Source organism: Melanerpes formicivorus, unplaced genomic scaffold (assembly GCF_026170545.1).
Source record: "Melanerpes formicivorus ecotype bairdi unplaced genomic scaffold, bMelFor1.0.p_v2 SCAF_51, whole genome shotgun sequence".
Classification (NCBI taxonomy): domain Eukaryota; kingdom Metazoa; phylum Chordata; class Aves; order Piciformes; family Picidae; genus Melanerpes; species Melanerpes formicivorus.
This window is the reverse complement of record NW_027142403.1, coordinates 3,868,322-3,882,012: the sequence shown is the minus strand read 5'-3', so window position 1 is coordinate 3,882,012 and position 13,691 is coordinate 3,868,322. Positions and strand designations below refer to the sequence as shown.

The following is a 13,691-nucleotide window of genomic DNA, read 5'->3' as shown; positions in this document are numbered from 1 at the left end:
CAACCTGAGCTGCCTCAGCCACTGCTGGTTAATGGGTGAATGTACAGTGGGAAACGTGCAGCCCTTTGCACAGCAGCAGCATGTGCTTGAACACATGAGTCCAGATGCATCACCTCAACCCAGCCTTTCTCTCCTGTCCTGACAAGCTCATCCTGTACTGCCTCACTTTCTTCTTCAGTGGGATTTCCTTGTCCTCCCACTCTTTTAGGCATGTCTTGTGTGAGTGAAGGTAGAATGGTGCACATTAAGGTGTATTGGATGACATTTCTAACCATTATATTGGCAGAATAAAGCAGAGGAGCAGGGAGAATGGCTGCCACTCTAGTTCTGTTTAAATTGAATGCCCTTGAAGACAGACAAGGCTTGATGTCAAGTGCCTGTGCTTCACTGAATTGTGCACATGAATTTAAAATCATACTTTAGGGAGAGTATCTAAAGCACTTGTTAGTCATTTGGGGATTATTTTACATTCTTTCCATCCTTTGCTCTTGTGTTTAAGATCAGGCTGGATGAGCAACCTGGTCTAGTGGGAGGTGTAGCTGTCCGTGGCACAGGAGTTGGAACTAGATGATTGTTAAGGTCCCTTCCAACCCAAACCATTCTTATGATTCCTCTGCAATATTATTAGTGGTTAAAAAATTGCACAAGTGCTGCAGTAAATACACCTGTGTTGGAAAGACTGATTTATTTAGTTATTTAAACATTCTTTGCATGCTGGAGAGTGGACACTATTTTCCTGTTAAGTCTGAGCCAGCAGTGTGCTCATGTGGCCAAGAAGACCAACAGCATCCTAGCCTGGATCAGGAATAGTATGGCCACCAGGAGCAAGGAAGTGATTGTGCCCCTGTACTCGGCACTGGTGAGGCTGCAACCCCAAGTACTGTGTTTGGTTTTGGGCCTCTCACTACAAGAAGGACATTGAGGTGCTGGAGTGTGTCCAGAGAAGGGCAACAAAGCTGGTGAAGGGTCTGGGGAACAAATCTTATGAGAAGTGGCTGAGGGAACTGGCATTTAGTCTGGGAGGAAAAGGCTGCAAGGAAGACCTTATTGCTCTCTACAGCTCCCTGAAAGGAGGTTGGAGTGAGGTGGGGGCTGGCCTCTTCACTCTAGTATCTGGTGATAAAATGAGAGGAAATGGCCAGAAATTGTGCCAGGGGAGGTTTAGGTTGGATATTAGGAAAAAATTCTTTACATAAAGAGTGGTCAGGCATTGGAACAGGCTGCCCAGGTTGGTGGTGAAGTCATCATCCCTGGAGGTGTTCAAGAAACATGTGGATATGGCACTTTGGGACATGGTTTCATGGCCATGGTGGTCTTAGGTTGACAGTTGGACTTGATGAGGCCTTTTCCAATCAAAACAACTCCACCATTCTATAAGCAAATGCCTGAGGAGCAGATTGGTATACTAAAAAGGTGGGTACAAGTGAAAAATGACAAAGTTCACCTCCTAGGATTTATTTTAAGAGGGCTATGTTTAGTCCAAGCTTCATTTGATACAGAATTACAATGCACAGGTTTGCAGCTGTGCATGTGGACTTCCCCTCTCTGCTAACACAAAAGAATTTGATGTTGTTGGATTACTTTCTGTGGTGCTTTAACCCCAGTAGTGATCACTGTGAGTTTGCTGTGATTGAAAGAATTTAGGCTTAGGTAATGGGAGACAAGAAATTCATGTTTCAGTTTTTGTCTGATCCCAGTTGTAACTGTTTCTCCCTGCATGACTGTGCCACGTTGTATAGGTGGGATTTCCATTGGGAATTGTCTTAAACACATTAATCTTCAAGTGAAGTGTACTGACACAGTCTAGCCTTGCTAGATTTGCTAGACTCCTTTATCTTGGCAGATGTCACAGGGCAGCAGAAAGTCATACACACACCATTCACAGAGAAACTGCTTCAGCACAGCATAGCAATGTGCTTGTGCTTTCCTAGGTTCCCAGCTCCCCCTGAACTTCCCTGAGTCCAGCCCTTAGCCTAAGACCACCACAGCCATTAAACTATGTCCCAAAGTGCCATGTCCACACGTGTCTTGAACACCTGCAGGGATGGTGACTCTGCCATCTCCCTGGGCAGCCTGTTCCAATGCCTGGGCACTCTTCCAGGAGAGAATTTTTTTCCTAAAATCCAATCTAAACTTCCCCCTGCACAGTTTCATGCTATTTCCTCTCATTCTATCACCTGTTACTAGGGAGAAGAGACTGCCTCCCACCACACTCCAACCTCCTTTCAGGGAGTTGTAGAGAGCAATGAGGTCTCCCCTCAGCCTCTGCTTCTCCAAACTTAGAAATCCCAGTTTCCCAGCCACTTCTCATAAGACATGGTTCTCCAGACCCTTCACCAGCTTTGTTGCCTACCCTGGACATGCTCCAATGCCTCTGTCTTTCAGTGTCTTGCCTCGGAGCAGACGTTTTCTGCAACAAGATGCTGCTATACTTCTGGTGTGCAGAGAGCAGAATGCAGCAGGGAAACCTATGGAAAAGTTCTGTTGGTTTTTTGCTGCCTATTTTTGGGAGATGGATTTGTGAAAGCAGGTCATACAAAGCTTGGGGCTGTGTGGCTTGCTGTATGAACTCTGATTCCCTTCCTCATCCCTGTTGCTAGTAAGTCTCAAATGAAAATATTCTGTAGCAGAAGGACTACAATTATTTAAATACTCTTTCCTACACAGCACATCATTCTCTGTCACTCTGTATTGGCACATATCCTCTGTCACTTTCTTCCTGGAAAGTATATTCCTGCAAGAGTGAATCATTTTGAAAGAGAGTTTCTGTGCAGAAATTGCTCTGATATTTTCCATATCAAATATCTGCACACCTCCTCATGCAGGTGTACAGGCAGAAAAATGTACTCAAACTCTCTAGATGTTCTCTAGATGTCAGCTTCACCCTTCTCACAGTCTCTTCCATAGCAGCAGCTGTGTGGTAGTGGTGGTGAGTCTGAAAGCTTATTGGCTGACTACAGAGCCATGTGCCAGTGATGCTGTAGCATCTGACAGGGCCTTGTGCTAAAGGAACTTGTTTCAGGATGAGTTGAGGTGCACTTTTGAGTCCTCTTAGGACCCCAGCTTGCTTTCATCGGTCTCATTTGTCTGAGGGATAGTAAGGAGGTAGGAAAATCCCAGCACCATTTGTTGTTTGGAGACACTCCCAAGCAGGAGTATAAATACAGTAGAGCGATAGTAGTGATGTGATTGCTGGTGGGACTTACTCATCCCCCTGGTGCTGTTTGGATTTAGCCATCTGGCTCTGGCCTTGCTTACGCCTGTCAACTGAGGGTGAGGGTGCCAATGGCAGGAGTTTGTGAATGTGCCCTTGGAGCTTTGCCTGGCCAGCTGGCAGCATGTATCATCAGCCAAGTCTCATCTTCCTCCTCATGCACAACCTTAGGCAGGAAGTTAACAGCCCTGCCCTCCCCTATGAGGAGAGTGGGTTTCAGCCCCATGTGAGCTTCCCTAATAGAAACAAAGGGTCTCAGTCTTTCTTTTCTGCACTAGGAGAGGCAAGAAAGATTCTTTCCTCATTTTAAGTTTATTTTTGGTTTGGTTTGGTTTGGGTTTTTTCTCTTTTTTTTCCTTTCTGCGGTGGTCTCCACTAGTATGGGTGCATCATTACCATTGGAGGTCACAATTTAGCAAGATGAAGTTAGCTTATGCTGGTGCTGGAAATTTATAGTGAAGAAGAGTGAATAGGAAGAGGAGGAGCCCACCAAGTAGGATGACCCCCAGCCAGAAGGAGGTTAGAAGCAGATTTAGGTTTCTCTGCATTAAGACATGAAGCTTCTTCATGTGCCTCTTAATAACTTCTTCCATTGATGCCATGCTCATATTTATCATCACAGTGGTATTACCATTTTCCATTGCTGTTGTTCTGTCATCTGTGCTACAACAAATCTCCCTCCAGTTTGGGTGACAGAGATCTATGCTCAGCTCCTGTGGGGAAGAAGTGGTGATCCTGCCTTGAAAACAAGCCAGTCCCTGGCTGAAAGCAGTGCTCCAGCCCCTGTGCTGGGAAGGATCTTTGTGCATGCTGCATTTGTAGGCTACAGTCATACCCATACTGTTTAAAGCCACCTCCCACTCCCCAATATCTTTACTATTTATTCACACACAACTGGAGAGTAGGTGCCACAGCATTGCAAACGCTGAACTGATTCATTAAGCAGTAACTTTAGGCACCACATAACCACTTAAACATTTATAAAGATATATTTGTTTCTTCTGTCAGTAACTGTTCATCAAAGGTCACTGACAATCTTAGACTGACCTAGTTACTTTCATACTGTGAACCCTTTGCCTTGCTGCTGATGCAGTACTCAACTAACCCTCCCATAACAGCCTCTTGGACTTCTTACAATAGAAGTCTTCTGGGAGAATCTGAATTATCATGTCACAACCCAAGGTGATTCTGTGGCATGTTGCCTTAACTATTATTTGTTAGAGAGTCTCAGGACTCTCTTGTTTCATGTGAAATGGGATGAATCTGGACATGAATTACCAAACTAAAATCAGAAGGAAAGGAACGTGAGAGTTGAGAGTAACCAAAATGAAAAGTATCTTCAGCAGGTAAGACTTTTGCCACCTTATAATCTGTGATTTTTTTCAGGCTGATGTGTGGCATTGTCTACCAGCAGATATGTTAGAAAATATTACCTAAACTAAGTGCAGAAATTCATCCAATTGAGGTGGCTTAGATAAACTCCCAGTGACTTAGTGACCTCTTTTGGCCTTTACTTACTCTTAATCTAGAAACCATCTGCCTTTCTTCAGATGTTCCTGCTGAGACTTTCACATGGTGTTTCTGTTGCAAAGAACTTTTTGTTGCTGTTGCTTCGTTGGACTTTGGGTGAAGTAGACCTTTCTACCCTGTTTCTTCAGATTACCATTCCAGTGTGTTTGCCTGGCAGGAAACTCCATGTGTGTGTCAGTGCCAGTGCTAAATCCGTGGCTCCAGAGTGTCTTTACAGGATAACAATCTCCTCATGTTGGAGTCCACACCGCAGTATCATGATGTCCGTGTGACCTGAAGTGTGTTAGGATCTCCTTACAGAGAGGCATGCCGTGCTGTACTCTGTCCAGGTTTTTTCCCCTCTTAAGAATCACAACAGTTTTAAATGGTGCTGAGGAAAACTGCTCAGCTATATGTGATTTTAAAAGGAGAAACAAGGCAGGATCAGTGGAAAGGAGACCAAATTCGAGATGATTTTTAATCCTGCCTGTACTCTAGCTGAAGCTGAGCAACTTCTTTGCAATTGTAAAGGGATCTGAGCATGTGTTCATCTGTTAATTTACTAAGTAGTTTTATAGCTGTGCTATTTGCAGCAAGCCAAATATTGCAGTCCTGAAGCCATACTTTCTCTTACTGTACAAAATGATGTGGATAAAAGATCATTCAGATAGAAATGCACATCCGTGTGTGTAATCATTGTGCATGCAGTCACACATCTCTTTTTCCCTCACTTTCAGAGTGATACAGTCCCTTGGCACAGCTGTGTGCTCTTTAAACAGATAAAATCAAACCATGTATGTTCTGCTGCACATGCTGGCATCCTTTTATTTTCCCATCTCCATTAGACAGTGATAATTAAAATTCATGTTTTGAAATGGAGAATTTCCTTATATAAAAAAGGCAATGTAATGCTGACATGCAGAAATGCACTAGCAGAAGAAAGCATAGCTGATCAAAGTCATCAGCAATTGCTCTCTAATTATGATGACAATACAGAAACAAAGCGAGCTTACCTTAGCTCAGGAGACTACTTGCTGCTGTATACCAGGCAGTGTCCTCCTCTTATTCACTTGAAAAGGGAAAATCCACTTGGATAAAGACAAATAAATACTAGAAGAACGAAGGATCTAAGGAGCCCTGGTCTGAGCTGCTGATCCACTTGTTTTTAGCAAATTGCAATAACCTCGCTGCAGTGGTAGCTCAGAATGACTTTCCTCTCCTCGTGTGTTGTGTGGGCTGAGAATCTGCAAGAATAGACCTGAGATGGGGCTGCAAGAGAGAGACAGCGGGGGAACCTTGGCATGGAGTTGGACCAAACTCTAAATATAGCCCAACCCACTTTCTGTGCAGTTCTCTTCAGAGTCTGAAGGCAGATGACCTTGTCAGAAAACTGACCTCCCAGCATGTCACTCTCTCCAAAGAGGGGATCTAAGCAAACGGGTCTGCAACGTAAAAGGACAGAAAAGCACTCAGCCATCTGCTTGCCGCAAATGAATGTAGGTATGAGCTCCGGTTTTATGGCACTTGCAGCCGATCGATTCATGATGTGCTTTATTTGATCGTTTAGACAAATGAGCCACATGGCTGCTCACAAAGGACCTGTGCAGATGAGAGACTGCACTGTAATTGTTAGTCTTAAGTAGAGAGCACTGACAGAGATGAAAAGCCTGTCGCTCTTCCTCTTCTCAAAAACCTTGCTGCAGCAGTGTGTAGTATTTCCCTAGAAGCTTTTGTCTACAGGAAATTATCCTTCCTTTCATATGCTGTTGTAGTAAGACCTTTTGGAAAGGTGGGCTAAATCCACCAGTGTATGTTCTGCTACCGTATAAATTGGAGGTGCTATGCTAGTTTGAAAGGCCAGTGGAACCTGCAGTGTCAGAGACCAAACTGCAGAGACGTGTCATATGTAGAGGAGGAAGCAAGAGGGAGAGGGGTATAACCCTTGGGCCTTAGACATGGAACTGCTTTTCAACAGATGTTTTCTAATCCAGGGAATTTGCTGCTCTAACTATGTGGCAACATGTCAGGGTATTTTGTTCTCAACCTGAGGGAGAGTTAAACTTGATATGAGTCAAACTGATACTCTGTCAAACAGGGATCTGATACTGCTATGTCATATGAAGACATCTGAACAAAAAAAAAAGCTGCAGGAATCTGAGCAACTCAAAATATCTTCTCTCACATACTGTGTTAACACATGTAGGAGAGTTGGGATAAAAGCTTGTTTGCAGTATTGTTCTTCAGTGGGACTGTTCAGCCTGGAGAAGAGAAAGCTCTGGGGGAGACCTTGTATCAGCCTTCCAGTACCTGAAGGGGGCCTGCAAGAAAGCTGGAGAGGGACTGTTTACAAGGGCTTGTAGTGATAAGACAAGGGGGAATGGATTTAAGATTGGAGAGGGGGGATTTAGACTGGATATCAGAAAGAAATTCTTTACAGTGAGGGTGGTGTGACACTGGAACAGGCTGCCCAGGGAGGCTGTGGATGCCCCCTCCCTGGAGGTGTTCAGGTTGGACAGGGCCTTGAGCCACCTGGTCTAGTGGAAGATGTCCCTGCCCATGGTGGGTGATCTTTAAGGTTCCTCCCAACCCAAGCCATTCTGTGGTCCTATGATACTCGTTGCTGATGACATATCTAAGTGTATGCTACATGACATGCATCAGGACTGTGATAACCTTGTGTGTGAGCCCGTAAGACATGAGTGACAACAGTGTCCAGTCAAGCAGCAGTGTGTATCTATGAACAGTGATTCAAGCTGTTAAGTTTTTATGAAGTGTACTATGTACATTTATTTGTCTGCTGTTATAGACAAATTCCACTCTGTAATTGTATCAGGATCTATTATCTTGAAGTCCACAGGGTCAGGCAAACTCTGTGTGCTGCTTTCACCGCAAGAACTAGAGCCATGAGACACAGCTGCTTCCCAGGGGGTGAGGGAACAGTAGAAAGCAGGAACTTCCTGCAGTGTTAAGGGAAACACTGAACCTGTGACCATGTTACATTCCTGGGCAAAGTTTGCTCATAGTCAGTCTTAGGCAAGAGCCTGCCCATTAAGTAGTTTTATGGATTTAACCAAGTTCCTCTTTTCTTCAAGTTTACCTCTTTCTTTCCATTAACTACAGTAAATGTTTATTAGGAATGGATGTTGTAACAAATGATGCTCATGCTTTGGAGGCAGAGCCTGGAAAAGGAATGAGTCTGGCTCCAGACAGACAAATTTTGAGTGACATACCTATACTGCATAAGTAGTGAAATTCTAAATGTATGTGATCCCAACATCATTAAATGATAGCATCATGTTATCTTTGCTCCTGGGTGGTATCCTGATGCAAGCCAGACCAACCCAACCAATTCCAACTCCATGGTGTCACTGATGCTTCTGCCCATCTTGCTAGAATATTAAAATTGCCAAAGATCTCAGAATCATAGAATGCAGTGGGTTGGAAGGGTCCTTTGAATTTTTAACTAGATCAGGTTGCTCAGATCCTCATCAAGTTGACCTTTAATATCTCCAGGGACAGGGCTTCTACCACCTCTCTAGGCAACCTGTTCCAGTATTTCACTACCCTCATTGTAGAGAACTTCCTCTTAATGTCCAACCAAAATCTACCCTGCTCTAGTTTAAAACCCTTGCCCCTTGTCCTATCACTACATGCCCTTGTAAACAGTCCTTCACAGCTTTCTTGGAGGTTCCCTTTGGATATTGAAATGCTGCTATTAGGCCTCCTCAGAGCCTTCTCTTCTCCAGGCTGAACAGCCCTGACTTTCTTAGCCTGTCTTCATATGAGAAATGCTTCAGCCTTCAATCATCTTCATGGCTCTCATGGCCATTCAAGTTCTCCTCATCCAGACTGTGAAGGTTACTAAGCCAGAGAATAAGTACAGCAGGTGGTGGTACTCTTCACCCTCTGCAGCAAATGGCTGGAGAAGTTGTCATTCACAATAGATCCATAGTTCTTAGAAAAGGAAGGAATGACAGTGCTCAGTGGGTCCTCAAGCACAGGAATCATCCTACTTTGCCAGGAGCTGTGGCATGTGCTGCCTCTTTATGAAGACTGTGCAGAAGGGATGATTTCTTGCTTATACAAACAGGGTACTGGGTGGCTTTGGAGAGGAAATGTTAATTTTTCAGACTTGTATAGAGTGATGCTATTCATGTGTAAAGAGCTGTAAAAGTTGCTTGAGCAACTCAAGTAATGTGAACTTCCTGAAAGGAGGAAAAGAGGCCTTAAGAGTGATTGTATGGGCTTTACAAAATGGATGGAACAGTGTTTGGTTTGATGGCTGTATGTACCCAAGCTTTCTTCAGGATGTCTCTTGCATGTATTTCCACACCACCAAGTGGGAAATGTAGTAGGGAGCTAGGCTTTAGTTTGTGTCTAGCTTTTGCTGGGCTCATAACTTGTATTTTATAATGCTGGATAGTTTTACTACTCCTTCATAGACAGTTTTGCTCTTTGACTGCCCATGATTTGGGTTTCCAGAGCCCAGGCCATTTCCTCTCTCAGATGCCTCTATTGGGTTTGACAGCTATTTCAAGCCAGCCTTGTAGGATTCTTCCTTATACACTTGTGCATTCTGATTTTCCTTTTGATTAAACCTCCTCAGTTCCTAAGCACTTTTCAGTTCTACAAAGATCCCAGGGTGCATTTTATAAGGTGAAATATGTAAACCACAGTGCCATGGTCAACCACATTCTGGCTTTTTACATTTGCCTACTTTTCAGAGTCCAGTAAAGTGTCCTTTTATTACCATGAACTGATGCACAACATTGCTGGCATCCTTTTTGGTGGTTTATAACATGACTGTAGGGTGTGTAGTGCCCAGCATCTGTCAAGAGGATAAGGTCTTTGTACAAGGTTAAGTGTTTTCTTCTGTAATGTTGATCCAGTAGATTTGTAGTCAAAATCAATGCAACTTACAAACAAACATAAGGCCTCCACTTCCCCATCTCTTTGGGAATATACTCTAAAAATTATTGAAGCATTTAAGGACATTATTAGAAGTTTCAGCATAAAGGATTAGTTTCCCAGAGGACAAAAGAGAGAGTAGTGAGGATACTGCAGTGACTTGTGGATGTCACCTGAGCCTTCACTCACGCTGTCATTGATACTAGAGCAAACAAGAAAACTGAACTGCACTCTGCTGATATGTCTTCAGGCTCTGGTTGCTCTTGCTTGGCAGGCCTGTCATGAAGAAATTAAGTTAGATGTCAGACAATAAAAGGGCATGTCATATTCCCAACCCATCAAATCTTTGTCTTTGCCCTTTGCATATTGTGAGTTTTAAAACTGTAGTCTATGTGAGTATTGGGTTCTAACTTTTTGCCTTGGTGGTGCCATTATTCCTTGGTTGAGGCAGCGAGAGCATGTCAAATTCACCCTTTGTCTTGCAGAAAGGAGAATGGTCTGATGCTTTTTCATTTGATCATAGAATCATGGAATGCATCAGGTCATCTTGTCCAGCACCCCTGCAGTAGGCATGGACATCATTAACTAGATCAGGTTGCTCAGGGTGCCATCAAGTTTGACCTTGAATGTCTTCAGGGATGGGGCCTCCACCACCTCCCTGGGTGACCTCCTCCAGTATTTCACTGCCCTCATTGTGAAGAACTTCCTCCTAATGTCCAGTCTAAATCTGCCCTGCTCTAGTGTAAAACCATTGCCCCTTCTCCTGTTGCTGCATGCTCTTGTAAACAGTCCCTTCCCAGCTTTCCTGTAGGCCCCATCAGGGCCTAGAGGGTTGCTATAAGGTCTCCCTGGAACCTTCTCTTCTCCAGGCTGAACAGCCCCACTTCTCTGAGCCTGTGCTCAGAGGTTCTCCATCCCTCTGATCATCTTTGTGGCCCTCTGAACCCACTCCAGCAGGTCTATGTCTTTCTTGTGTTGAGGAGTCCAGAGCTGGACACAGGACTCCAGGTGAGGCTCACCAGAGCACTTTCTTACCAATTGCTTTCCATGATTTTTCTGGTATATTTCTGTCTTACAAGGCAATAAATGAAAATGTCAAATTATGAACAGGTGTGAGTTGCAGCTGTGCTACAAGCTAGGCCAAACCTTGATCATGTTAAGTTTATTCTTCTGTACTTATTTGTGTACAGCAGAGAATTTCCTCTGGTCATATTCCCTGATATGCCCTTTTTCTTGTCTTATAGCTCACTCCTAGTCAACAAGCTAAACTCTGTCAACAATTAGTTTGGAAGTGCCTATTGTAGACACTAAACTCTTAAAACTATGGGAGAAATGGGAGGTAGCTGTTAGCAATGTTCTGTGGGAGATCCTTTGCATGACAGATATTTATGTCTGTGGGCTAAAAATCATATCACAGCATAGTGAAAAGTAATTTTCTGTTATTCCATTAAGACCAGATTCATTTTTTGCCTGAGTCAGTGATGATTTTAATTTAAGTTGCCATTTAGTATTGGAAAGAGGAACCTAAATTGTCACCAGATTTATTAGGCACACAAGTTCTTTGGAATAGATGTGCCTTCTGAAATGTTGTGGGAAGGGGTTTGTAGTACAAGCTATTGCCAGGGAATTCCTACACATTGCAAGAGACTCTGGGTTGGCACAGTTTAAATTGGATGAACTGGGAAGGAGCTTAGGCCATCTGAATGTTACCTGAGGGAACAAAATTGACAGAACTGTGTCTGTAAGTCTCACAAGTACACCTTTTTAAAAGTGCCTCACAGATATGAAAACTTATTGTTGTGTTGGAATTGGCCTGTTTTGGTGAAAGAGTCCTTAGAACCATATAATGGTAGGGGTGGATCATCTAGTCAGACCTCCCTGCTTAACACAGGTACACACAGGTTGTACAGAAACGCTTCCAGAGAAGGAGACCCCACAGCCTCCCTGGGCAGCTTGTTCCAGTGCTCTGGCACCCTCACAGGAAAGAAGTTTCTGCTTAAGTTCAGGTGAAACCTCCTGTGTTCTAATTTGTGTCCATTGCCCTTTGTCCCCAGAACTGTTCCCTGAGGAACACCACTAGCCTCAGGCCTCCAGCTAGGCCCTGCACCACTGATCACATCCCTCTCTGATCTGTCTTTCACCCAGTTCTCAATCCACCTCACTATCATCTAACCCACACTTCCTGTTCTTACATATAAGGATGTTTTGGGAGATGGTGTCTAGAGTGATTGCCCATTGGAATGGGCTGCCCAAGGAGGTGGTGGAGTCGCCGTCATTGAAGGTGTTCAGGAGGAGACTTGATGGGGTGCTTGGTGCCATGGGTTAGCTGTTTGGGTGGGTTGGATTGGTTGATGGGTTGGACATGATGATCTTGAAGGTCTCTTCCAACCTGGTTTGGTTTATTCTAAATAAAGGTTTATTCTAAATAAAGTCTTGCCAAAGTTGAAACAGACAATATCTACTGCCCTCCCCTCATTAACCCAGCTGGTCACACCATCATACCAGGCTATCAGGTTGATCAAGTATCATTTTCAATTGGTGAATCCACAATGACTACTCCTTGTAAATCTTCTTAGTTCATAGAGATAGGAAGGGAAAATGGTATCCAAACCTTGGGCAACCATGACTGTTTTGGGATGATGGAGCACCAGCATCAAGTGTAATTACTGCTGATGTTATCTCAGCCCAGACAGGGAGGCAGATAAGTTCATTATATTTTAAGTGGCACTCTTCTCAGCCATGCTGTCATTCTTCCTTGCATCAGAGTTTTACACTGAGCTGTAATCTTATGTCTTTTGATGCAATTAAGTATTCCTTTTTCATTTCCTATCGTGACACATATGTTCTCTTACCAGGATTAAATCTTGATTTACTCTACTGTTTAAAATTATTTAGCTAATACTTATTCAAGGAAGGATGGGGATGAGATTTTGGTTCTGCTTTCTGTAATCTGTCATCTGGATTTCTCAGTCATGCTGCTGCAGATGATGCATGCCTGTAATGAGGAGAATTACTTATCTTTCTGGGGGTGCCAGAGGACCCATTCTAGTTTAGTCAGAACAATTGGAGAATAAGACAGTACTGACATTGTTGTAAGAGTGGTTTTTTTGATGCAAGAGCAGGTCACCTTTGTAACTAACATTTTATCTCATTTACTAGCAATTTCTAAAGTATTGTCATGGCAAATAACCAGCAGCTGCTCTGAAGAACCATATTAAGAGTAAAATTTGCATCTGTAGCCATTCCACATGGCTAGTCTAGAGGTCTCCAAACCAGCTTCATAGCTATTGCTAGGTCAGTTGGCCTTACACCATGGGCACCACAATATCAGAGCTATTGTTAGGCTTCTCAACAGAAAAATTCAAAGCTGTCCATTGCCTACGGAGAGGCAATTTAGAGAGGATTGTCCTGGTAGACATGAAAGAGACCATTCTTTCAGGATTAGCAATGCAGGTGACACACTGCTGAGTAATTTGGGATCTGTCCAGGAGGTGATTTGAGCAGCTGCTTGCCTGTCGCCACTGTGCACTGCTGGCTTCTCCCTGCTACACACTGTACCTGCTTCTCCCACTGCTGCACAAAACCTTTCCCTTTTGTGAAGTAGTTCAGATTATAATGCTTTAAAATAGTTAAAATATATGTTTGTGTAGTTAGTTAGTTAGTTAATGACCTAATCAGTCCCCCAGCCAGGCCTGTTTTATTTAAAAGACCTCATTTGTTTCTTTGGGTACCGGTGGGCAGTGTGGCAAGACCTGCCTGAATGTCGTATTTCCTGCTGCCTTGAAGAATGATGTCTGAGTGGTATGTTAATATACTGTCATCATGACTTTCAGCCAGTGATCAGCATCACTGCAGTGGCAAGAGGAGGCTTCTCAACTGAACAAGGACAAACAGGGACCTGTGACTTAATTCTGCTGACAGCTGTTATATTTTACAGAGAATTCGTTGACCTTGCAGTGTCTGTGGCTGATGGGCCTTGCAGGGAGATGCAATGCTATCCAAAGTAGTGTGTTGCCATGAAGATTACTCCATCTGATTTACCAAAGTTTTAGGCCAGTTT

General features: G+C 43.7%; 2 protein-coding genes across 4 annotated transcripts in view; one reads left to right on the top strand and one right to left on the bottom strand.

The window, feature by feature from the left end:
* The window catches only part of FILIP1L (filamin A interacting protein 1 like), a 198,020-nt gene extending 192,070 nt beyond the window's left edge, over positions 1–5,950 (bottom strand). The window contains exon 1 of one of the 3 annotated variants that reach the window (XM_068160667.1): positions 5,737–5,950. The gene's annotated coding sequence lies outside the window, so the exon portion shown is untranslated. The remainder of the gene's footprint in view (positions 1–5,736) is intronic. The other 2 variants (XM_068160668.1, XM_068160669.1) reach the window with 2 other exon arrangements.
* CMSS1 (cms1 ribosomal small subunit homolog) overlaps positions 1–13,691 on the top strand; it is a 234,937-nt gene that overhangs the window by 194,442 nt on the left and 26,804 nt on the right. The window lies entirely within an intron of this gene.